This window comes from Phascolarctos cinereus, unplaced genomic scaffold, assembly GCF_003287225.1.
Source record: "Phascolarctos cinereus isolate Bilbo 61053 unplaced genomic scaffold, phaCin_HiC Scaffold_11;HRSCAF=466, whole genome shotgun sequence".
Classification (NCBI taxonomy): Eukaryota; Metazoa; Chordata; class Mammalia; order Diprotodontia; family Phascolarctidae; genus Phascolarctos; species Phascolarctos cinereus.
Genome location: NW_027555378.1, coordinates 153984 through 180090, shown reverse-complemented (window position 1 = coordinate 180090; position 26107 = coordinate 153984). Strand labels below are relative to the sequence as shown.

Here is a 26107-nt window from a genome sequence, read left to right as displayed (position 1 = left end):
GGGTAATTCAGAAAGCTTTACAGGGAGGTAACCTTAATATGACTATAGGAGAAACGATCCAGAGATGTCAGGATATAGGAACCACACATTTTCAGGCACAAGTGATGGCAGCAGCATTTAATAATACTTCAAGGACTCAACGAATATTAAAATGCTCTAATTGTGGGAAACCAGGTCACATAAAAAGAAAATGTAAGACACACAAAAGGACACCACAAATGTTCCCAGTATGCCCTGTCCAAATGTTGCTGTGGTAATCAGTGGGTTTCTCAATGTAGATCTTTTAAGAGGAACAGAAGGGTTTGGAAGTACAGGATGTTTTGGCATAGAGCTATGACAGATGCCAGACCTACATTAAAAACAGAAGTACAGGGAAGAGAGTATGAAGGGTTAATAGACACAGGGGCTGCCAAATTAGTCATTGGCATACGGGTCTGGCTTAGGGAATGGCTATTGAATCAAGGGAATGTAGTATTGCAAGGCATAGGAGAAATAGCTGCGCCGGCTCAGAGTGTGCTCTCACTTGGAAAGTGAAGGACAGCAAGGAAAATTTCGACCATATGTGTTATCACACATTCCTTGTTGCCTTTGGGGAAGAGATTTACTGAAACATGTGAATGTCACTATAAAGTAAGAATTTTTGTAGAGGTCACAGCTGAAGGTAAAAGAACAGTAAAAGTTCCAAAAATAACTTGGAAAGAAGGGCCTCCCCATATGGGTAGACCAGTGACTGCTTAATCTAGAAAAAATCAGGGCTCTTCAACAGATAGCAGAGGAACAAATAGCTGCAGGACGTATAGAACCATTCACGGGTCCCTGGAAGTCTCCAATATTTGCCATTAAAAAGAAGTCAGGAAAGTGAAGGATATTGAAGATCTCAAACAGATAAATCATGGCATGGAAGAACATATTAAGAAACCTTTGGAACTTAGAAAAGTATTGACCAGTTATAGATAAAGTTTAAGCAGCCAGAAGGTGCATCTTTGTAAAGAATTGATTAAAGTAGACCAACTAAAAGCAGCTGGAAAAAGAGAATTGTTATTGGATACCACATACAGGGACTTTTAAATACCCAAAGGTTGAATTTAGATGTCATGAAAATAATATTATAGCACTAGAAGATACAATACAGTCCAGAACAGGGATCCCTATTACTATGGAATGCTTGACAGGAAAAGAGATCAAAAAAACTTTTAACAACAAAATAAGAGGTACAGACAGCTTAGGTTTTTCCTTAAAAACATGATTTTCAAAAGGTAATTCACTTGTATATAGGATATTTTTCCTTCTTTTAATGGGGAGAGAGAAAACAGTAGGAAAAGACCTTCATAACAACAGATTTGGAAAGGTTTCTTTCGTAAGAACTCATTCATAGCTAAGATGGAATTCTCCTTTGTTCTCTTCTATTCCTAGTCTTTACACACTTCATATCATCACTGTATATTTCACAAATAGAAGGGAAAAGCAGCTTTCAAAACGTTATTACTAACAACTGGTGGAGGTATAAGCAAAAAAATTAGGATCTGGTTATGGTTCTTATAGTGTGTACCTTGTCATGAGGTGGAAAAAAATAGTTTGAGTTATTTGTCCACTCTTACAGATTTATTTCACCCCTCCAAGAAAGCAAGATCACATATAATTGCCAATCTCAGCTAATTAAGATGCTCTATATTAGAGTAACATGAGTGGCACAACTTAAGATTGAGGGGTATTGGGAAAGCTGTATAGGAAACCTCATGCTTTCTCCTGTTCCTGAATCTGCTTGAGTTTTGACCGTTCAGAAGCATATATTTTTTTCAAAAGGAAAAAAAGCCTTATAGGAAAGTTTATTATGTAACCCCTAAATGTATTTCCAGAGCATATACAGAGCTGCAAGAACAGTTACAATTGGTCTACCCAAGAGGAAAAAATGAATGTTTCAGATGCTGCTTTGATTCTATAAACAGCCAGGGCCCCACACCCATTTGTTCACCAACATTTTTAGAGAGGTGGAAAGTTCAAGCAGCTGAAATGAATGATGATGAAGTAGATAATGAAATTGTACTTAGACTACCACCAATTGTTAACAAGAAAGTAACACCATTGATTCAGACTCCACAATAATCACTGTGCTTGATCTTATACATGCTACCTCTGGCAGCACAGGATTGGATTTAAGCTCTATTACACCTAAGGAAATCTATAATGAAGTAGTTTCCATTCCCACAGGTGTATACAGTCTACTTCCTCCTAGAACTGTAGGACTTATACTGGGTAGAAACTCACAATCACTTCGTTACCTCATGGTTATGTTGGGAGAATAAGAGTAAAGCTATATGCTTTTCCTGCTACTTCTACAGCTGTTTCTACTCCATTATCATCAGTTTTTGCAGAGCTTCCTTTGTCCTTAAAGTGGTATCTAGCTCAGCTCCTTTTGTAATTGCTGCCGGGCCTGCTACCAGTCTTCCTGGTCTGAATAATCCTATTCTCAGTCTTGAAAAATCAAAGATCATTTTGCTCAAGTAAAGCTTGTTTAGGAACAAGATGGTAACATTTCATAATGCCTATCCAGAACTTCTCGGGTTTTTTTTTCCTTCTGAATGTGGCTGTGGGAGAAAAACTTATGAAAGCTGCTTTTTGCCTAATTTTTGCCTAAACATTCTTCTGATTAACGGGACACATCAGGCAGTGTATATGAAATGACTCAGCATTTCAATGATCAAAGAACACCTTCATGTAGTAAAGAGGGATATTGAACATTTAATACAGCGAAATATGCCATCAAATGAAAGAGCAAAATGCCCAGAACTATCAGCATTTCCATCTTTTAATCTACAACACACTTTTTAATGTTTGTAGCATTACAGATGATGTTATTCATTGGTTGGGACTCAGCAGGCAGCTACACCTACACCCCAAAGATCTTCCACTCCAGACATGGCCATATTCTCGAATCTTTCATCACCTTCCTTGCCAGCACAATCTCCTTTAGCCACACCTGCATCATCATCAATAGCACTATCAGTTAGCTGTGGTCTCTTTTGCATGGCCCCCACCCAGGTAATACAGAACTGCAAATTCCAGCTACCCCTGTTGTTAAAAGTAGCAGGCAACAGAAAATGAAGAACAAAGACTGAAAAGAGTCGTGTGGAAGGACCCAAAACACAATCATTGGTTTAGGCCAGAAAAATCGCTAACCTGGGGGTGGGGTATGCTTCTATCTTTCCAGATGGCTCAGAAGGGCCAATGTGGGTTCCTGAATGGAGCCTCCGAGTCTGTGCTCGAAGTGACCCAGAAACTCCAGACACTCGGATTGCAAAACCAGCACAGAGATAAAAGAATAAGAAGGGAGCATCCGAGACAATGGAGGAGGACAACAAAGACAGAGGATGCTGCTGCTGTAGTTGACCACTCTGGAGGCAAAAGACTGTGCAGCTTTGGACATATGTTAATAATCCTCCATGGTCTAGACTACTTAATTGGGAGGATAAATGACTGGCATTGTGCCTGTAGGACAAGCAGCAGCATTTTTGGAAAAGGAGAGTTATGTTTGCATTGCTTACCATCTTGCAGGGATTAAGGAATGGAAGATGTTATGGGAAACATTGTGTTGAGCGGAAAATGTTACCTATTCTACGTTAGTGTCTCCTATGGGGGTGGTATGGAATATATCTATGTCTTTTGAATCTATTGGAGATGAATTTAGATCCATATAATTCTGGTGTTGTTGGATGGAAAATCATTTGGAAGGTACTTTTGCTTCTGATTTGACATGCTTACTCAACAGCTTCATTGTGCTATTTGGGGTATTGTAGCCCTTGTATCACTTATTGCCTCATCAATGTCATTTGCAACTGATTTAAGCTTGGAATGTATCATTGGCGTAGTGTTGAATTTATTGGAGATCTTTGATTCTGATTTGTCTTTTGCTAACAGTCATTTCCCAGGGACTCAACCCCAGAACCTAGCTCGAGAAATTTTGGAAAATTGGGCATAACCAATATATTTGATAAATGTACCTGCTTTACTATTTCATCTGTTTTCATGCATTGCTTGTTATATCTCATTATTGCTTGTTATATTCTATGGCAATAAGTAACGCATGGGTCAAATCTTTGGGGTACATATGTTCATCACTTTAAGTCAATTTCGAAAACAAAAAAGGGGAGTTGTTGAGGGCCAGGGCTGAAGAGTCTAATATAGGATAAGGAATTTAGGTCAGAGCTTGACTCTTTGCTTTCCTTACCCTTAAAGGGCTCACTTATTCAGAATATTTGGCTCACCAATATCCTGTGCCTGGGAGGTGTTAGAACACTCTGACCCTTGAACCTTGATGGCAAGCAGGTGTGAACAATTAAGGATGCACATCGGGGCTGGGATTAGTCATGTAAGAACGGTGGGAATGCCTCTGGGGTGATTGTTAGCTTTCACTATTAAAACTGGACCCTCAGAATAATAAATGGCTCAGTCTTTCACTGACCCACCTGGCCTACGTTTCCTCACTGCACACTCCTGTGTTTGATGCAACACTTAGTCGCGGGCGACATATATTTATATGTAAAGAGGTATAAATTTTAAATGTTGTTTGTCCTTCCTTTTAAAAGAAGATCAATGACATCATGGGGTGATGTTCTAACTTGCGCGTGAAGTACAGGCAAGATTACACAGTCATCAAAGTCAAGATGACTAGCGATGGCCCAGGATACAATATATGTCATTGCTGTTTGATCAAGCTCTAAGCACTATGTTGGCCACCTTCATAGCTGTTGTAACAAACTGTTCTCATCCATACATTTTACCAGGGGAAGTCTTCACATGCTTGGGGTAGACATCCCCTTAACTCAGTGACGGTTTTGGGACCCTTCAACCTGGTTTAGCCAGTCTGCCCAGGAGAGCAGAAACAGATGAATTAATCAGTCCTCTTAAATAGGGAAACTACATTGTGATTAAAGAGACTATAGACAATGAACAATAACAACATATAATGATGAAATTCATAAAGGAAATGTAAGCTAACTTTTCATAGAATATTTTATTATCATAATTGCACACTTTAATGTTGCTCTCACAAACTGGTTAAACATAAAAGATAAAAAAGAAAATGCAGAACTAAATCACTGGAAAAGCTACTTCTGAAAGAATTAGCAATATTCTAAATTTAAATGGAAACATTAATGAAAATACTTTCTTTTACAACGTACACATTATTAGTGAACTTTAATTCAATAAAAATAGTAATTAATAAAAGGAACAAAAGCAAAAGACAGGATTGGCAGAAGCTCAGTTCTCGACTGGCTTTCTGCTGGAAACCACCAGCATAGCCAAGGAAAACATGCCTTGCCAATACTCAGCGTTGACAACAGAACAAAAGAAATAACTGTCTGATATAGCTCATCAAATTATTGCTCCAGGCAAGAGAATCTTGGCAGCAGATGAGTCCACTGGTAGCACTGCAAAGCCACTGCAGCCCATTGGAGCTGAGAACACAGAGGAAAATCATCACCTTTGTAGGCCATTACTTCTGACAGCAGATGATCGAGTGAACTCCTGCATTGGAGGTGTTATCTTTTTCCATGAGACACTTTACCAGAAAGCCAATGTCCCTTCCCCTATGTCATAAAGGCAAAGGGTGGCATTGTGGGCATCAAGGTGGACAAAGGTATAGTGTCCCTGGTAGGGACCAAGGTCTGAAAAGGTTGAGTGAGCGCTGTGTCTAGTAAAAGAATAATGGAGTTGACTGCCAAGTGGTACTGTGTACTGAAGATTGGGGATAATACACCTTCCCCCACTTGCCATCATGGAGAATGCCAATGTGCTAGCCTGATATGCCAGCAGAATGGCATTGTCTCCATTGTGGAGCCAGAGATCCTTCCTGATGGAGAACATGATTTGAAGTGTCATCAGTATGTCACTGAGAAGGGACTGACTGCTGTCTACAAAGCTCTGAGTGGCCACCATGTCTATCTGGCAGGGACCTTGCTGAAGTCTAACATGTATCACCCCTGTACCCAGAAGTGTTCACATGAGATTGCAATGGCCACTGTCATTGTCCTTTGCCAGACTGTGCCTCTTGCAGTCACTGTAACCACCTTCCTATCTGGGGGTCAGAGTGAAGAAGATGCCTCCATCAACCTCAATGTCATCAACACCTACCCCTTGCACATGCCATGGACCCTGACCTTTTATTATGGCCAAGCTTTGCAGGCATCTGCCCTCAAGACTTGGGGTGGAAAGAAAGAAAATGTCCAGGCTGCCAAGAGGAATATATTAAGCGGGCCACCCTAATAGCCAAGCTGCTCAAGGCAAGTATACTCCAAGTGGAAAGTCAGGAGGGGCAGCCAGTGAGTCTCTCTTTGTCTCTAACCATGCCTACTAAGTAAGTCAAGGCCTTCCACCTTGGTATGCCCTAACACTCCAGGCCAACCCTCACAGTCTACGAAAAGGCTGAGATCCCAGAGCTATGTGCTGACCTCTCCCATCACTCCTAACTTGTGTGGTGTTGTTGCTCTCTGGTGAATCTAGTGACCCCTCCTCAGCCCACTTTTTCCAATAAACAACTAACAAAAACAAACAAAAAAAAGACACAGGATTAAAAAGTGGCTTACTTATGATATCCTGACTAATGAATGGTCCAAATTACAGAAATGTAATAACAGTTAAAGCAGTCTTTAAAGGAAAAAAATTATACATCCGAAAACATATATGTTAACAAAATTTTTGTAAACACAACACTAATCAACTGGGTTCAGAAGTTGAAAAAAAAAATAGGAAATTTAAAAAAATTAAAAAGCAAATATGCGCAAAGGAAATATTAAAGGAGAAATAGATTTTTTTAAAAAAAGAAACAATGTAACTACATAAGACATAAAAGTAGAGTTAGAAAATACTTGAAATCTTATAAACCCTTTAAATTTTTAAAATTAATTTATTTTTAGTTTTCAACATTCACTTCCATAAGCTTTTGTGTTTTAAATTTTCTCCCTCCCTCTCCTCTCTCCTTAATTCCACAGAACTAGTAATCCTCCCAAGTCACTCAGATTTAAACTAGGTGTCACCTTTTACTCTTCCATTTTTCACCCTACCTTGCTATATTCAATGTTTTGCTAAATGTACCTAAATAAATTCTATTTTCCTATATAAATCACATCTCTTGCAGATAGCAGTTTTTTCAAATACCGTTAAACGCTGATGAAGGCCCTCATTATCTCACACCTATGCTAAGGCAATAACCTGCTATTGGTCTGTCTGCTGAGTTTTTCCGTACTCCAAACCATCCTCCATTTAGCTGCCAACATGATGTTTAAACAGGTCACCTTTACCTCCAGGAGCAAATAGAAAAGCTTCTGTCTGACTTCTGAAGTCCTCCATAACCTAACTTTCCACTCCTTTACAGCTTCTTACACCTTACACCTCACCCACATTCTTTAATTTTATTGTCTTCTTTGCTGTTCCTCAGCCAACATTTTGTTTCCAGCATATCAGCTTTCATTTATTTTAAATTAAATGTTATTTTACTTTTAAGTTTGCATTGTCTCCTCACTCTATCCTCAAACCGCTTGTAACTGAGAATGCAAGAAAAACAAAACATTTACAAACAAGAATAAATAAATAAATTCATTCACATTAAAGCCATACACATTCTGACCTCAGACTGGCCTAGCTGTAAATCCACCTCCAGCAAAACTGTCCTTATGTCTGTTTTTCACAAATGTAAGCCACTCCTCCCTACAATTTCTATCACTTTTTTAGTTCATAAGAAGGTCATTGTGGCACACAAGGGATAACAGATTCAATGAGGCCAGGGTGAGTGCACCTTTGCAGCAACTTGCAAAACAGCTACTTGTTCAACTCGTGCAGCTTTTAATAAGCTTGTGTTTCAAATCACATCCTCTGGTGGCTGTCTGAGCTTGCACCCCTTTTTGGGCACTTGAAAAAGATTATAATCATACCTAAGTCAGTTCTTGATCAAAGTTGATGTAATCCCTATTTCTAAAACCACAGCTCCTCTGATAAAAGTTTTCACTAAGGAAATTGTACCTATGTATAATCCACTTGTTTATATGGATTCTGATGGGGGGGTGTCTCATTGTATTCTAGAAATGTTTTTATGTTCTCCTTTTTGCTTTATTTGCAGACCAAGGTAGGGAATGATGGTTATGAATAGATGAATAGATCAAATTTCTGAATGATAGCTGTGAAGATAAGAGAAAAGTTCTACCTGAAATTTTCAGCCTAACATATGAGAGAAATAACAATTATCTAGCCATAAGGTGTAATTAATGAACTTATGCTGTTTGAGGAAGTCTTTTATACTTTAATTTGCTGCTATTCTAAGTCTAAGACATTAAGTGTCTGAAAATCATTGAAGGGAAATGCTATGTGCCCTGAAGTCTGAGGACTGCCCTAAGTGGATGTCTGTCTCTGGAAAAGCTGAGAGAATTATTTTGCAAAAGTGGAGGTAGGATTCTCTTGACTTCTCTCATCTCTGCAAATAAGACATTTTCCCACCTGGTTAATTCTGACTGGGATATGACACGAATGTATAGTGAGGGATCATTCTGAATTGTCATTTGAATTACAAATAATGAAGAGCTTTATAACTGCTTGATTATTTAGTTTATACGAGATCACCCTACATTTTATTTCATCCTGTTAATATGATTAGTGAGAGATGACAGTAAAAACTGTGACATCATTTTCAAAATTGGATTAAGAATCTTATGTGTAAAAGTTGTTCAAAACATGTAACAATATTGACAGGCATATTCCTTTTTCCAATTCAAGCCCTCATGATGCAACAAGTGAAATTCTCTTAAGTTTCAAGTGAATTGTGTGTTCTTTATGTAATGATTCTTAGAATTCTATTTTATATTGAGTTTGTGTTAAGAAACTGAGTGCCTAACATCCTGTCTTCTATAGAAGTCATTTAATCTTACTTAATTCTACTTGGTTGTATTTTAAAATTATTAATTTATCCTGCATATGACATCTGTATACAGTTGTTTAGTTATTGTCTCTTTCTTAAAAATGCATTTTTGTATCCCCAGATTTTGGCACCTTTTTGGTATCTGACATATATAAATTTCTTGACTTACTAATTTAAGTAAATAATTATCAGTTACAAATTATTTGCTGCTTTGGGTAGTTGTTTCAATTACATGATTTGAGTTATAAATAAAGGTATTTTGTCAGATTGTATTTCCTCCTCAAAATTGCTTATGATTAAGACATTTTGCTTTCATGTTTATTATTACTTTGTTATTATTATATTACTATTATTTATTATTATTATTATTATATTACTATTTTATTATAATATAGTATTATATTACTTGGTACAGTTTGTACTTCAGAAGCGCATAAATATAAATCAAATCTTAAGTGCATGTGTTAGGTATTGTTGCTTTTGTTTTTTTTCCAGTTGATTAAGAGGTAGGAAATGAACTTAAATAGGTGGCTTTAAAAAGACTTATTCATTACGATCAGCTGGAAACTAAATTGAGGTCTATTTGTGAACAGAATCAATAATGTCAACAGAAAAGAAATGAAGGAAAAGTACCTCGTAGAAGCACCACTGAAGTCACAACCACGTTCTTTTTACTTTCGATTTTCCCCGGAAATGATAAATGCATCACGTGACTCAGGTTTTTCCCATCCCCCTCTGACAGCCATTTTTCTCAGTGTGATTCTTCATAGGAACAAAAAGCACAAAACAAATTTGCTGGAATTGTTGACATAAACATATCCCCCCCAATATTTAATTTTTGCATGACTTCAAATAATTCCCCCAAGTATGAACCGAGCAAATTAAGTACAGAAAACCCTGTTCTGTAAAATAGAAAACTTTAAAGGAATTTTGGCTTCAAGAAAACTTATGAAAATTTAAAAACAAAAGAACAAAGGCATATTTAAGAGATTAAAATAGTGTTTTCCCCTATTTCTTTGCCTTTTCATAAATAAAAATAATTCTATGTGATATATTAATGACAATTTCTTTTTAAAAGTTTTAGAGTTTATTAACCATTACCAGTTTTTAAATTGCTAAAGTGTTATTTCTCATGCTTCACAAACAGGCTGAAACTTACATAAAAATGTGGTGGTCTCACCTCCAATATATTATTTAAACCTCACAATGGAAATTTGTTTTGATAAAATCAGTTCTGATAACAAAAATTTTCCTCCCAAAAAAGGAAAATGCAAAGTCTAACCAAATAACCAAATCCTACAAAACCAGTCCTAGATAGGCAAAAAAAAATTCATACTCACACATATATACATACATACACACCCACATACATACATACATACATACATACATACATACATGCATACAATGCTTGGTCCCCTGTCTCTCAATTTCTCAGTAGGTCCCTGTCTTGTGTAAAATTTTTCTCTTGCTGCAGAACACATTCGAGCAGAGGGGTGCCTGGCCCAAGGATTTTTGTCCTTTGTTGGCCCAAGGATTCTTACTTGCACCAAATCACCAATGTCCATCCCTCTGACAGCTCCCTCAATATCTGGTATACTCTCTACACATTCCCATCCACAACTACCTAGATTGCCTTAGCACTCCTGGCACTCCTTTCCCATGCACCTTTTACATATAAGCTCCAGCACCATCCTCACTTTCTCCCAAGTTCCTTAAGAACCCTTGCTTGCTTCTCCTAAAGTGTTACAATAATTTTTCTTTTACCAAAAATGAGATATTGCAACAAATACAACATAACTTTGAATTATTTAAATAATTGAAAAAATGTGTAAAAGAAACAAGCAACTAAAATATTCCCAACCATAATAATTTAAATAACTAATTTATGATTAAAACCTAATAATCAGTTCCCACAAGAAAACTGTGATAGCTGTGCTAAAAGCTGATGGAGACAAAAAATAAGAGGATACATATGCTGCCACTCCCAGAACTCCTGTATCTATTTCTTGCACATAGTGACAAAGAAGGGAAATCCTCTCCACAATGATTTCTCAGTTCAATAAAGGCATTGGTGGATGGTCTGGTAGTTTGTGGAACACTACTACTCTCTCCACAACATAATATAGTGCCTCCATCACAAGTAGCAAATATTTGATTGGTGTAATTAAGCTTATGAAACTCCTGGGCAAGTCAACCATTCCTCTCTCAAATATTCAACTGTCTCAGTTTCCAGTTCTTGGTACCACAAAAAAAATTGCTATAAATATTTCTGCACATTTGGGTCCTTTTCTTCTTTCTTTTTCTTTTTTTCCCTTGGGGTATAGAATTGGTAGCAATATCAGTGGGTAAAAGGATATGCACAGTTTAATAGCTTTTAGGATTCAGAGTTCCAACAACAGTTCCTTCACATACTTATTTTCCATTTCCCCTCCAGCATTTGTCATATTCTTTTTTGTCAACTTAGTCAATTTGATGGGTATATGTGGGAGCCCGAGTCCTTATGGAAACTCTCTAAGTCCTTATAGACTTTAGGGGTCAGTATGTATAGAGGCTTGCCTCAGGATAAACGCTCCCATGGCTCTTGCCCAAGCTCCGTTTGTTATGGTTTGTTGATTCTAAGTTCTTACTCAGGCCCAGCCTTGATACTAGGTGGCTGACTCGGGTACACAATACTAAGAACTGAGCAGGAAAACAATAGATATGAAATTTGGAATTGAAACTATTTTCTCATGAGAAAATGAGGATCTCTAGCTGCTTAGATTATTCATGTTATCAATTGGCGCTTGTAGATCATTTCTCATGGTACAAAGCTGTTTTCTATATAATCTTGCAACCTCTGAAAATAAACCAGTCTTATGAGCATCAGTCTCAGACTCGCCTAGCCCGACTTTTCTTTCTCCAGTTCCCCTTCCCCTTTTTTTCTTTCACTGCTCTGTCATACATTTATGCTGGCTGCTGGCAGGTATAAGGTTGTACTTCAGATATAAAAAGGTTTCTTCTTTTTTGCAGCTTTGAAGCCTGAGTGGTCTAGAGGGTCAAGTATGCTTTGATAAACCAGCTACTGAGGTGGGTTTGTTTCTCTTTTGTGTCTTTTCTTCCATTGGCTAATGCTTGGGTCAGAAGATGTCTCTTTTACTTATTACCAGATCATTACCAGCTAAAAATCAAATGCTACTAAGACTCCTTTATTAAAGAGGGCTTCCCAGTCACACATTTTTCTTTTTGTTGGCATTTGGAAGTTTAGTATCATATGAAATTGTTTCTTAGATTATTGCAGCAATAGGATCATGAGCATTTCATAAAGATCTATTGTGTGGCACTGGAATGATATCAACATTCCAGAATTCCAGATATCAACACATCAGAAAATATATGTGGCAGCCAAGTGGCACTTGCAGTACAGAAGAGTGCTGGTCCTTCAGTCTTTTAGAGTTCATATGTGACTTCAGACACTCACTGTGTGACCCTGAGCAAGTCACTTGGCCCTGTTTGCCTCAGTTCTTCATTTCTAAAATGAGCTTGAGAAGAAATTGGCAAAGCACTCTAGTATTTCTGGCAAGAAAACCCCAGATGGGATCATGAAGATTCTGAAATGACCAAACAAGAGTCTGTCTCCTTTTGTAGCATTCTTTTTGAAAGCAGGTCCATGGGCAAAAACTATTGGATATAGAAATGTATTATCATGACCATAATTTCCTACTATAAAAACAAACATGAGTTACCCAGTCTAGACATTAAAATAATTGTTGCTTGATTATTCATACTTTGAATTTAATTATGTTAATTTTGATATTTAAAATTAACTTTTCCATGTGGTATTACCACATCATTTATTTGATTGGAAAATCACCAATATTCAACTTCTGCCAATGCCTATTGATTGCATCTTTGCAACATTTCCCAAATGTGACTCCTTTTCTCCTCTGTCACTGCCCCCATCTTAGTGCAGACACTTATTATTTCTTGCCTTGATTATTTCAATAGCGACTGGTGGGTCTGCCTTCTTCAAGTCATTCTTCATTCTTATCTGTCTTCCATTCAGCCACTAAAATGACTTTCCTTAAAGTGCACCTGTGCTATGAGGTCACCCTCCTATTCAATAAATTCTGATGGTTCCCCATTGCCTCCAGAATTAAATCAAATACTCTGTTAGGTATTCAAAGGCTTTCATGATATAGCCAATTTTTTTCATATCAAGTTTTGTTACACCTTATTCCCCAATGGTTCAATTAGTGATACTGGCCTCTTTTCTGTATCCTGAACAACACCATGTCTAGGCTTTGCACATTCTTTCTGACTGCTTCTCATGTCTTGAATAGTTTCCTTTTTCTTCACTTTCTGTTGACCGTTAATAGTTTTTAAGTTCCAACTATAATTCCAACTTTCACTACAGGAAACTTTTTAACTCCAGTACTTTACCTCTGTTAATTATTTATTTTGTTAAAGTTTTATATATATACACATAGGTGCATACGCATACATACATATCTCTGTGTATAAACAGATGTGTGTATACACACACCTATATACACATACACATTACATGCATACACACATATATACATACACAGAGAGAGTTGGAGGCATTTAGAGTTAGGGTTAGGGTCAGCTGTGTGCACGTATATATATGTGTATATATATATATATATATATATATATATATATATATATATATATATATATATATATATATATATATATATGTATATACATGTGTGTGTATACAGAGAGAAAGAGAGAGAGAGAGAGAGAGAGAGAGAGAGAGAGAGAGAGAGAGAGAGAGAGAGAGAGAGAGAGAGAGAGAGAGAGAGTTGCATGTTGCTTTCCACATTAAATTGTGAGTGCCTTCAGGCCAAGAATGTTTTTTTTGTATTGTCATCATTTAGCACAACTCGTAGGTTAGGGGTGGAGAACCTGGAGGCCACATGTGGAGTTCTGCTTTTGTGAACTTTGGGTTCAGTGCAAGAGCATGTACAAGGCCCCTTCCTGCCCTGTACCCCACCGCTCGTTTCTCCCATTGTGGTCTAGGATAAAATAGTGCTTAATAAAATATTACTTGAATGGCTGAATTTTATCAATGTTGTGTAATTTTAAAATGTTGCATTTTATGGTGTCTTTTAGCCTTCCTGTTAGTTACTATTTTTCTCCTTATGTATAATTGTGAGAGATAATGCTACATTTCATTTTATTTTTGTGATATGGTTATTATATATTTTGAATTTTTATCATAAGAATGTAAGATTATAGTGGAAATAAATTTTCTTAGCAAGCTGTTTTACAGTGTTTTACAGCTTTATTTGTTATTATATACCCTGACAGACGCATTTGTTTTAGGTGTTTGTGTATATAAGTAATTGTGCTAATTTAAGTTGTGGTCAATATTTTTATTAATTCAAGTATTTCAGTAAAGTAAAGGCTTAAAGATTAGAAATATTTAGTATTAGTCAAGTTTCTAATATTTTAGTGTAGTAATAAAGAAAGAATCTGTTTCAGGTGTTCTTTTTGCTTTAAGTGGAACTTCGAAGTTTTAGGGGAAAGTTTTTTGGCTCTGTGTTAGAAAAAAGAAGAGAGTAAAGTATAGAGTATAAGGAAAGGAAATTAAAAAGAAATGGGAAGCAAAAAAAATGTTTTACGATCAAAGGATTTTTGCATAAGTATGATAGGGACTTTTGGGGACGTTGTTCTTTTCTGGTCCGAAGGTTTTTGTTTTGTGAACAATTTTTTCGTTGTAATGTTGTGAGCAAATCCGTCTCTTTTGATAAACGTTTTTAAACGTGTAAAGTTAAACGCAGAGTAAGAGAAAGGAAACGAGGCACAACAAAGACTTAAGAAAATAAACAAATAACCTTGTATTTGTTTTAGAGAGAAAGAAAAAAAGATTCCCTAACGGGAATGGAACCCAGACCGCCTGGGCGAAAACCAGGAATCCTAACCGATAGACCATATGGGAAACCAACAGCTCTGCCGAGTGTTGTAGAATTTGTACAAACGTCATTTCGTCATTTCTGAAATTACCAATAGGTTATTTTTGGGGGATCTTTTTAAAGCTTATTTTTTTTCTCTCTCAGTAAATATCTTGTAATTCTTGGACTTCTTGGTGTTTCAAATTTGGTGTTTTTCAATCTGCCAAAAGTAAAGTCGTAAGGTGAAAGCTGTGGCATTCTAAAGGGAGAGGAGTTCTTTTGCTTTGTTATTGTTCATAGGGTATTGTTTAGAATGGACAAAGTTATAAATTAGAAGTACAAAATTTCCCAATTAAAAGTTTAGAAGGAGGATGAATACGTCAAGAAGTACCATGAGCTTTTTTTACTATACTTTTTTATTCCATTCCGTGTGCAATCAAAGAATCAGAAAACGTTAGGGCATGTGGAAATCTTCCTTAATGAGAGAATGAAAAATAAGTTTTAAGGAAATATCTGAGTGGAACTGATAGAATCATGGATCGGAGGCAGAAGCGTACAATGAGATAAACTGACAAAAGGTTGGGTGGACAACCTTCTGTGCGTGCGCATTCTTGGAACCTTGTGGTTGGCTTGGAAGGGGGTGGAGAAGAGGCGGTAGCCATAGCGTCTTCCTCTACCGTTGGAGAAGGCGGAGGCAGTTGTTTAAGAAAGGGGGCATCACCTCTCTGTTCTGCTTTATTTCTCGAGACCCCTCAGAACATTCCCAATGCCTTTCCTTTGCTCAGCCATGCCCCTTCTACTTAATTGCTGTTTTTTTTTTTATCATTTTTTTAAACCAATTGAACTCAAGCTTGCTTCCTCCTGATAGTACAGACGGCCGCAAACCTGAAAAAAAGTGATCTTGTATTTATACATGTCATCTGCCTAAAACAGTGTAAGCTTCTGGAGGGCAGAGGACTATTGCTTTTTCTTTATATCCCTGTTACCTGGCACAGTGCTTGGTAGATGTCACAGTTTAATAAATGATTGATCGATCTTGGTGTGGAAAAGAACCCTGTCTCTCAGAGGCTTTACCAGCGAAATCTCTACCAACCCGGACAGACTTTTGAAGTTGAGCCTCACACTGGAACATTATACAAGAACTGTGTGGGACAGCTACCCTTATTTTCCAAGTTAAACTCAGAGGCTCCTCAAGGTAGAAAGCAGAAACGAATTTTTACTACGATCTGTGAGAAAGGGTGGCTCGCACAGAAGCCATTTCCGTGCCCCACCCTGGGGACGAACACAGATATAGCAGGTTTTTGTAGGTCCCTACCGCAGTTCTCCTCCCCACCCCCTTCCTCTCAGCCCATAGTCACAAGTCTTGAAGGTACAAGCTACCGTGATAAATCTTCCCAGAGACAGTGACAAACAATCAGATGTGGTTATCTTGAAATGTTCCCATTCTGCAGACCCCTGCGAAATTCCTTTCCCCCCCACCCCCCATCCCCCACCCGTGTCCTTTGCTGTTATCCCATGGACAACCATTTGTTCACACAGTTGGGAAAAAGGCCTGTATTTTGAGTTTAGATTTTATGAGGGGTTTTCACCACATCCCATTCAGAACTGAGTTGAGAAGGACTCAACAGTGTTTTTGTTGGCTGAGAGAACTTTTAGGCCACAGCAATTCAGAAACTATTTACCAAATTGTAGAAGGGTGCTCCTAAATGTCAAAGATTTTTGAATGCTTGAACACTTCCTGAATTCTTGTTCTAAATTATTGCTTATATTAACTAACGATAAATTCTCTTACCTGCCAACAGAAGGCAACCTAGATCATAGGACTGAAGACATGGTTAGCAGAATTAATGAATTGCAGCAAGGTGAACCAAGGCTTTTAAAAGTCCCTCAAACCGCATGGAAACAGTTACCTCAGTAGCCTCTGTATTCCTTCTGCCTACATGAAACTCATTTCCCTGAGTTACACTTCAAAATAGGGGAAAATCTGAGCAGGCTGGGTTTGTGAAAGAAAAATTTAAAAAGACATGGTAGTACAACTGAACCCCAAAGAAAATGCAGAGAGTATCAAAGTAAAAGCTCAGGAACTATACACTGACCTGTATATGAAATTTGGTTTCTATGTACAACTTTGAGTAAATCTCATACTGTTTTTCAGTTTTCAAATTCCTGCACTATGAAATAAGTGGGAAGAGGAACAATATGGAAGAACCCATTTGTAAATATCTCCTTTTGTCTTTGTCTTGACAGCTAAGAAAATTTCATGTAAGGAACTCTGTGAAACCCAGGCCCCCAGACAATCCCTGCAGAAAGAACTAGATGAAAGTAAGTGCCACAGCTCCAAACAACACTTTTTTCCCCGAAGTCTACCATCACAAAGTCATCTAATTTGGTTGTACCAGGTCGGCTTTCCATACTTGCATTCACAGGAGCCAAATTTTACAAACACTTTGGAGATTATCTGTTGTTGTTTGTGTCCCTTGCCTATTCAATGATTAAGGCCTAATAAGAAATGAGGCAGAGAGTGGCCTCTTTATCTACTCTAAACAAATATATTAATCATTTATGAATTTTTAAAAAATCACTCTGGGAAAGAAAGTTCTTCAGCGTTTCTGGCCAAAACAGAAAAAGTTGGTATTTACATTCGTTCTAAACCAGTCAAGGCCAAAACATTGACCAAGCAGGGCTTGGCCTGAGACCTATTGTTGGCTGATTCGCAAGATGATGTGGGGTTAACGCTGGTCTTTAAGAAGAAAAAAAATGTTTCAGAGATTAAAATCTACATTCCCTTTGTGAACAGCACCTGCCCTATGAAGACTGGGAGAAAAAAGAAGTAAAGAAAAAACAAAACAATTATCTATCTAGAAGTTATCTATATAACCTAAACACCATTCTTTCCCTCTTTGTTCCCTTCCTTCTTTCCTTTTCTTTCTTTCTTCTTTCCTTTCTTCCTCCTTCTATCTTTCCTTTGTTCCTTCTGTTGAAGTTAGAGTTGGGAGAGCTGGTTCACATGTAAAAGAATTCACTTAGACCTTCTCTGTAGCCATTGGTGATAAGTTCAGGGTGGACCCCAAGAATGTTGGGGTGCTACCTGAAATGATAAGGAATAGACATGTGGTCCTGGTGTCCTGAAAGAATTCACTTGGGACAGTCTCTAAGTTAAAGAAAGGCATTTATTGGGGTGATGCACGCAAGTGGGCCTGCTCCTCATGAGGCAGAGCCCCAATTGGCTCTAGTCCACATGGGAGGCAGAGCATAGGTCACAGGCTCTGCTCCCTGAGTAGAGCAGCTTCTACTTCCCAAAGGTGGCTAGCCAGGTCAAAGGTATGGTTTAAATACAATTTTATAGAACAGGAAGAAGAGGACAATAGAATGGCTCCAAAATGCCTGGGACATCACGTAGTCCAGAGATGATAAGCAGAGGGAACAGGAAAGGGGAGGAGAAGAGTTGTTCTGAAATTGAGGTTGCTTTGTGAAAGCACACAGATAAGTCTACAGTGGGGGCTTTTTGATCATTTTTCTGGCTGGTCACTGATGTGGAGGGCAAAGAGTGCCCTAGGATTAAAAATAATATTAAGGGTTACTTTCCCAGGTCCCTGGTGGGGGTGGGGGGTTAAGGCTCATTCTGTAGCCCATCTTGTACCTTGAGACCTTGGATCTTGAAAACTTCCCAAGTCCTTTTCCCTTATCTCACAATGCCATACAATTTGCACCAAAAGAGTTGTCTTTGTTTCCCTTATCTTGAGATGCCATAAAATTTCCCCCTATCCTGGACCATAAAAATTCCTTGTGTCCCTCATCCTGAGTCACGAAATTCCCCAAATTCCTTATCCTGGGTCCCCTCTGCTGCCATCACCTTCCTCATCCTGTGTCTTGACAACCCCTCCCCATATCATGTAAGATAAAACAGACCCCTATCCCTTTGTAAGTTGCTAGTCCTCTTTCCAGAGCTAGCCCACTGCCTTTGCATCAATAAAGCTCCCAATGGTTACAGAGAAGGTCTAAGTGAATTCTTTCACACCTGAACCAGCTCTCCCAACTCTAAACCTCAACAGTCACATCCTGCATCCTATCTCCTATCTCAAGTCCTGCTTGCTTCATCTGCCTTAAGCACTACCTCACCATTTCCTTTTTCCTCCTTTCCTTCCTTACTTTGTTCCTCCTTCCTTTTTTCCCCTTCCTTCCTTCCTCTTTCCTTCCTCTCTCCTTCCTTTCCTTCTCTTTCTCTTTTTTCCTTCTTTCTTTCTTTCCCTTTATTCACGTAATGTATCAAAGCCTTACCAGAGGGTACTCTACCCAAAGGAAAATTTAATTTCTATCTCTGAAACTTTCCTTTTTTCTTAAATACTACTGATGAGGTCTAGAAGTTTAGGGGGTGCTGGAACCCCAAAATCATGACACAAGGATCTTGGCTGAAAGAATTCAATCCAAGCCTTCTTTCAGCCAAAGACAAGGTTTATTAAATATCTGCCATATTGGCCAGACTCTTAAGGAAATCTGAACACTTGTGACCAATCGTAAAAATCTGAGCAGAGGCTAGATTATGAAAGTCTGAGCTTGTTAATGGAGACAAAACGGACTTTATATATAGAAAGAGGATGTAGGAGTGGCTAAGTAGTTTGGGTGACTGGAGGAGGGATTTAAGGACATCTGGATGGGAGTGGCCAGAATGCATGGGAAGTGGACCTTGTGGCCAATAGATGGATCCCAGCCAGGATTAAGGGTGGGAAATGACTGGGGCCAAAGACAAGTAAGACAATGGAGGGCTAGGCTAAATGAAGGGTAAGAGAATTGGGAGAATGGGGGGTTGCCACAATGAAAGGCCAGTTGATGCCATTATAGCCTCAGGCAAATGCCAGAGATTTGGCCACAAAGTCCAGGGTTTTTCCTTTTTGGGATCTAGCTCCCAGCCTCATCACCACCCTTAACGTGTAAATCACTCTAGCTCTCAGTGATGGGTCAATAATACGCCTCGGGATATTTGGTTTGGGCTGTGATTGGTTTAAGAAGAATGTGACAGCAGTTGTTTCTGTTTGGTCAGAAACCCTGAGAGTCTTTCTTTCCCAGATTTTTTTTTTTGAAAGAGACCATTCTTTGCCTCATATTAAGCCTTAATCACTGAACTGGAGTTGCCTCAGTCAGACTGAGACCTGTTACAAACCTTAGCTTGAAAAGACCAACATTCCTTTCTGCGTCCAAGGTCATCTCCAGATCTATATATCAAGCCACTGGACTCAGATGCATCCAGAGGAGAAAGTGAGGCTGGTGACTTTGCACAGCACTTTCTCACTTAAATCCAATTCATTTGCATATCATGGAATGTTGTAGTCCTCTTCAAGAAGGAAGGACAAACAGCAAATAACCTGCTGGTTGTTGTTTTTTTTAAGTTATGTGTGTGTGTGTGTGGGTGTGGGTTTTTTTTTGTGTTTTTTTTTTGTTTTATTTTAGGCAGTTGGGGTTCAGTGACTTGTCACCCAGAGTCACACAGCTAGTAAATGTCAACTTTTGGTCTGAGCTGGATTAGAACTCAGGTCCTCTTAACTTCAGGTCTGGTACTCTATCCACTGTGCCACCTACCTGCCCCTAGCCTACTGTTTTACAGATAGCAGAAACAGAGCCACAGACTCCCCAAGGCTTGTAACCTCAATTTATCTTTCCTTTATGACACCTAGTGTGAAAGCCCATCCTTAGAACTTAGTTTTCCTATCTGTAAGGAAAGGGCCACAATATCAAATCAGTCAGTCAGTAAGCATGTATTAAGTGGATATCATCATGGTCCAAGTCCTGAAGAAACAAATGTAAAGAATGAAATAACTTCTACTCTAAAAGAATTTGCATTCTAATGGGAAAGATCATAGGTACATATATAAGCAAATATGGAATGAATATAAAATGAAAATATACATCATGGTTATCTGTGAGGTGGTTATTGATGAAGGCCGCTAGAATGTTGTGGGTATCGTGGAGGACTTTAAAGGGATGGAGGTGCTTGAACAAAGAGAGGTGGAGAAAGAGGTGGAGATAAGGAGGCATATATTTTGGTCATCAGCCTGGCCATTGCAAAGGCAGGGAAATGAAATAAAATGTCCTGGGTGAAAAACAGAGAGAAGGCCAGTTTGACTGGGTTGTAGAGCACAATATATTATGCAGATAGGCTGGAAGCAAATTGAGAAAGGCTTTAAAATCTAAACAGGAATTTATTTTTGATTGACTCTTAAGTTCTGCTTTTGGGCCTCAATTTGTTATCTGCATAGGGAGCCTTTGGGGTTCTTTTCTCTAGGCCTATAACCCTAGAAGCCAGAGGGAATCACTGGGATTGATTGAGCAGAGTGGAATTGATATGGTTTGAGAGTGCTGGGAACCCCGAAATGCAAAGGTACAGGGCAGGTCTGCCTCAATAGAATTTGGCCACTCAAGCTTTCCAGTCAAAGTAGCAAATTTATTGTGATGCCAGTAGGAGCAGGCAAGATTCTAAATGAATCAACACAATTTAATGGGAGTAAGATTGGTACTTTTGTACAGAAAAAGACTGTAAGAAAATTTGGATGGGATTAAGGACAGGTAAATCCCTAGTAGTGGTACAGAAATAACAGTGAAGGGGTCTAGATGGGATTAAGGAGTATCAAATAAGCTAATTGAGTAATGAAGGTGAGCTGGGGTGGGCCAGATGTCTTGGGGGAAGGTACCAGTGATCTGGGCTACTGAAATGTATGGAACAATTCAGGGACTAGGTTGCTTTCAAAGACATGGTCTTTTCCTTTTAGGGGTCCAGCTTGAATCCCATAACCCCACCATTACGACATGGACAGACCTGTGCTTATACAAAACCATTTTGGCAGCCAGACTAGCACCCAGTCAATTTGCTCCAGGCCAGGCATACGAAGAATGGGGAGAACAGACAGGTGAGGTTGAGTGTCTATTTTCTGTCACTTGCAGTGATCTTGGAGGAGACACAACTGAAGGAAATCTTGAGCAAGAAGCAAGGTATCAGCCAATCAACAAGTTTGTATTAAGCACCTACTATGTGCTAGGGACTGTGCTAGGTTGCAGATGCAAATAGAATGAATGAAATAACCCCAGCTTTCAAGGAACTTACATTGTAGAAGGGAAGACAATAAGTATATATGTAACTAAATTAAGATTAAGTATAAAGAGAAGAAATTCAAATAAACGCAAAGTAGTTAAATATAGGGTAGTTAGAGAGGGAAGGGACTAGTAATAGGGGGAAACATGGACCTGGCTCCATTGTTAGGTAGTTCTAAAAAGACAGGGCTCCTAAGAAGACAGTTCATGTGCCATTTAAGTCCCTTTACGGCCTTTTGGCCACCTTTTGACTTCTTTCATTCTAGAAACTTTGAGAATCCTTCACCTGCATTTCCAGGAGAAAGAAACTGAGGGGTAACATAATTGGCTCTTTTTCTCACTTCCCCTGCTTGTAAATTCATCAGAGCTCTTTCTACATCCAGCATCCTGAGAAAAAGCCCCAGCAAAGTAGTGCTGAGCTATCTGGCCTGAGTGCATTGGTGCATTGGTTTTGCTTGTGATGGCAAGGTAACAAGCATTTAGTAACCTTACTAGGCCTTACCAGGCACTGTGCTAAGTGCTAGGGATACAAATACAAGGGTGTGAAGTGTCCTGAAAGTTTTCTTTGTACAACTCACAGGATCATAGAATCTAAGTGCCTAAGGTATTGATCCCAATGATAAATGTTGTTAGTAGATTTGATTTCAGTGATTACTGAATGCTCTTTTATTGTATAAGGCATGATTCAGAGCATGATAGCTAGGAAGGGATACAAACTTCCAAGCAACATGAAATGTCCCCCTTCACTGACCTCTGACTACACAGCTACTTTAAGAGCATCCTGACAAAAGGAATTCTGAAGACTGCCTGAGAGGGATAAGATTCACCAAATTCTGAGGTTACCTCTTCCCTCAACCTTTCTTTCTCCAGACAGCTGGCAGTGTTTGAGGGATACCAAAAGAGAATAACAGAGTTGAACTCCAAAATCCAGGAAAAAACTGAAGAAAAGGAATCAGAGGTAAAACCTTGTTTCAGCCTTTAGGCTAGTGCTTGATGGTCTCTGAATTCAAGGCAAAATTGAGTTTGTGAACCAAAGAAAACTAGAGTCAGAAGACTGTGTCCTCCTCAGAAATATGACATACAAAGCAATGCTGGAAGGGGCCCAAATCAGAATTGAAAAAAATCTTGAAAGGACTTTGAGATCATCTAGTCCAACCATGTTACTTGGAAATAAGAAAACTGAGTTCCAGAGAGAAGATGGGACTGCCCAAGATTGTAATTATGCAGTTGCAGTTTCTTGAGTCTCCTGACTACTTGTCCAGGGCTTTTCCCATTGCATTGCATTTCTTTGCACCAAGAGAAGTCCATAGATAATAGATTGTCAGAGTTTGAAGGGATATTAGAAAACATCAAGTAGAGTTAGTTTGATTTTACAGGGGAAGAAATTAAGACCCAGAGAGCACTGATGTTCAGACAGCTTTGAGTTCTATTCCTAGCTCATCATCATGACTCTCTTCTCTTTAGTTTCTTGATTTTTAAAGTGAGAGGCCTAGACTAGATGATCAGTCTTCAAGTTCTGGAATTAAGTGACTCTGTAAGTGATGAGACAGTTGAGGCTTAATACAGGAAATATTTAAAAGTGGGAGAGATCTTTGTATACTGGAAGAATCCTAGAAAACTTCCTGCAGAGGGAGGATTAGAGCTTCGTGGTTCTAAAGGTGGCTTAGTGATTGTTTGGAGGGTGAGCTTCTTCTGGTAGTGACCCTGACCAATCTTTGCTTTCTTTTTCCTTAGAATGGAGTTTGGCCAGCAACTAGAGGAAATGATGGAGAAAATAAGACTGGGAATTCCATGTGAGGGGATAACCTGTGGTCAGGATCTGAAGATAAATGGTTATTGGTGGGGAGTATGGAAGGTGGGATGTAGGATAAGGGGAATACTTGAAGAAAGGGACACACCTAGTATGCAGAAGCGGACAGTGAAATAAACCATCGTTAGAGCTGAGGGTGAATTGAAAGGGTAATTAGGGAGAGTATATGGAGTACTGGTTTAAGGAGTTGTGTTTAAAGTGGAGGAGGGCTGGCATGGTTTCAAGAAAACTAGATTTGCAATCTCAGTGGAAGTTTTCAAGTAGATGGCTATCTGTTGGTGATGTAAAAGAGATTCGTGTTCAGGAATGGGTTAGGAAAGAAGGCCTCTGGTGTCCTTTCTAACTGAAATTTTGTGAACTTCTATACTGTGGTGTGAGGGCAGCATTCCTGTGGAGGGAGGGGTCTTTAGGTGCAGCTGGCCTCCTTTTCTTCCTTGTATTAGAAGACAGCCAAACTATCCCAGGAAATCAGCAATGTCAACAACAACAACAAGGAACAGCTTCTGATGGAGGGTGAGAAACCCTGTGTTGGAGGGCAGAGAATGATAGAGGGGAGGGAAAGGTGAATAATGCCTGTTTTGAGAAAATGAACTTCCTCTTTCCTAGGACTGTATTCTAGATATCTCCTAAGGATAACCTACCTTTCTCATGGGGGGGAGATGAACATTTGCCCCAAATAGAGCTGAAGACTGGGTGTCCACCTATTCAGAGTCTTCAGGAAGGGAGATTGATAGGGTAGGGACAGGAAAATCCCAGATGAGAGGGCATCTGACATAACTTGTATTCCTATGACCAGAGAGGCTAACTCCGGAGAAGCTTGACAGTATCCAGAAGCAGCTGGACAGGTTGACCCAGCCTGAGGCCAAGACTGAAGCCACAGCTGTCACCAGTGTGGATGCCTTCCTGTGCAGTGAGGGGGCTGCTGCAGCTGTGTGAGCCTCTGTGGGGCTCAGGGGGAAGGAGGAGGAAGTAAAGAAGGGTTGGCTAGGCCTGGGGGTTTGAGGAATGCATCTCAGAAGAGGCAGCTCTGATTTCCAAGCATATTTCTTAGGCAACTTTTGAGGAAGAAAACAAGAAAGCCACAGAATCCCTGAGGCAGCCTCCCTTCACTATCACCAGCTACAGCAGAAATACCAAAGGTGAACCCCCAAGATTCCCCAGAGGAGGTGGTGATCAGTTGATTACGTGTGTTTCTTCATCTACATCTCATTAATCTCTCACTGTTTCTCTCTGTCTCTCCATCTCTCTCTCCTTCCCTTTTTTAATCTATCTATCCTCCTTTCTTTATCTTTCCTTCACTCTGTTTTCCTCTTTCTCTCTGTCCATCTGCCTTGCATAACCCATTCTAACTTGGCCTTTCCATTTCTGGCTCCTGGCACAGGCTGAAGAGGGAGCTAGAATCCGTTGGCCACAGCGGCATCAGAGGATCCAAGGAGACAGGCACAGAAGAGGCTGCTGAATGGGAAAGTGGCATTGTTACCAAGGTGGGTGAGGGAGAGGTAGACACGAAAATATTCATCTTCTTCTGCTGTATAAGAGCTCAGACAAAGAAAAAGAATCAAAGACACTTAGGAGACAGTGACCTAAGGAAGCAGAGAAGAAGATCTGGAAGATAGATGCTGGCAGCAAGGATTAATAAAAGACAGAGAATAAAGGGAGACGTAAATGGTGGGGATGTTACTGCTAACTGGCGCTGGGTCCCTCCTTATTCTTTTCTGCCCTCCTCGTCTGTCATGGAGCTTCCCAGGACACAGAAGAAAGATCAAGAAGTCAGGCCTGATCCTGGCAAACATCACGAGGTTCATCTTCATCCTAGAGGTTCCCAGGAGTTTGGCCACCTGTCATTTAAGTGAGGTGAAGCTTTGCCTGCATCAATTTGGAGAGACTTTGTAGCCTGGCCTTTGAGATGCCTACCTGAATAAAGAATTCCTCATTCTCTGCTCCTGGTTCTGGCTATGCTTTTGTCATTGTTCCAGGGTTTTAGCCTACCAGTCAACTAAGCATCTAGTAGGTGCCAGTCACTGGGTTAGATGTCAGGGATAACAGACAAAAGTGAAACAGTTCCTGTCCTCAAGAAGTCTTTAATCACAAGACTTAAGAGAAGCTTAAAAAGGCAAAAAGGAAAGAGAAATCATAAGGGTTAAAGGTTAAACTTTAAATAAGGTTAAACTGTTTACATTCCTTCATGGGAAGATGACACTTGTAACTCCTAAGGATTTTCTTATTATTAGGGCAGTTAGACAGAGGGCACAGTGAGAATTGAATATGATAGGATGATATCTAAAAAATAAAATTAAAAGTGTGCACTGTGAGAAGCACAAAGGGAGAAGCAGAATGTGGCAAATCTCAGATAAAAGAAGTGTGAAAGCTTTTACACTGGAGGGGAAGAGATGTGGTGGTGGGGAA

The 26107-nt window shown here is 39.2% G+C and overlaps 2 pseudogenes; both read left to right on the top strand.

Annotated features, from left to right (window-relative positions):
• The window catches only part of LOC110203829 (transcriptional regulator ATRX-like), a 236255-nt pseudogene that overhangs the window by 154223 nt on the left and 55925 nt on the right, over positions 1 to 26107 (top strand).
• Positions 5312 to 6355, top strand: LOC110204180 (fructose-bisphosphate aldolase A pseudogene; annotated as a pseudogene).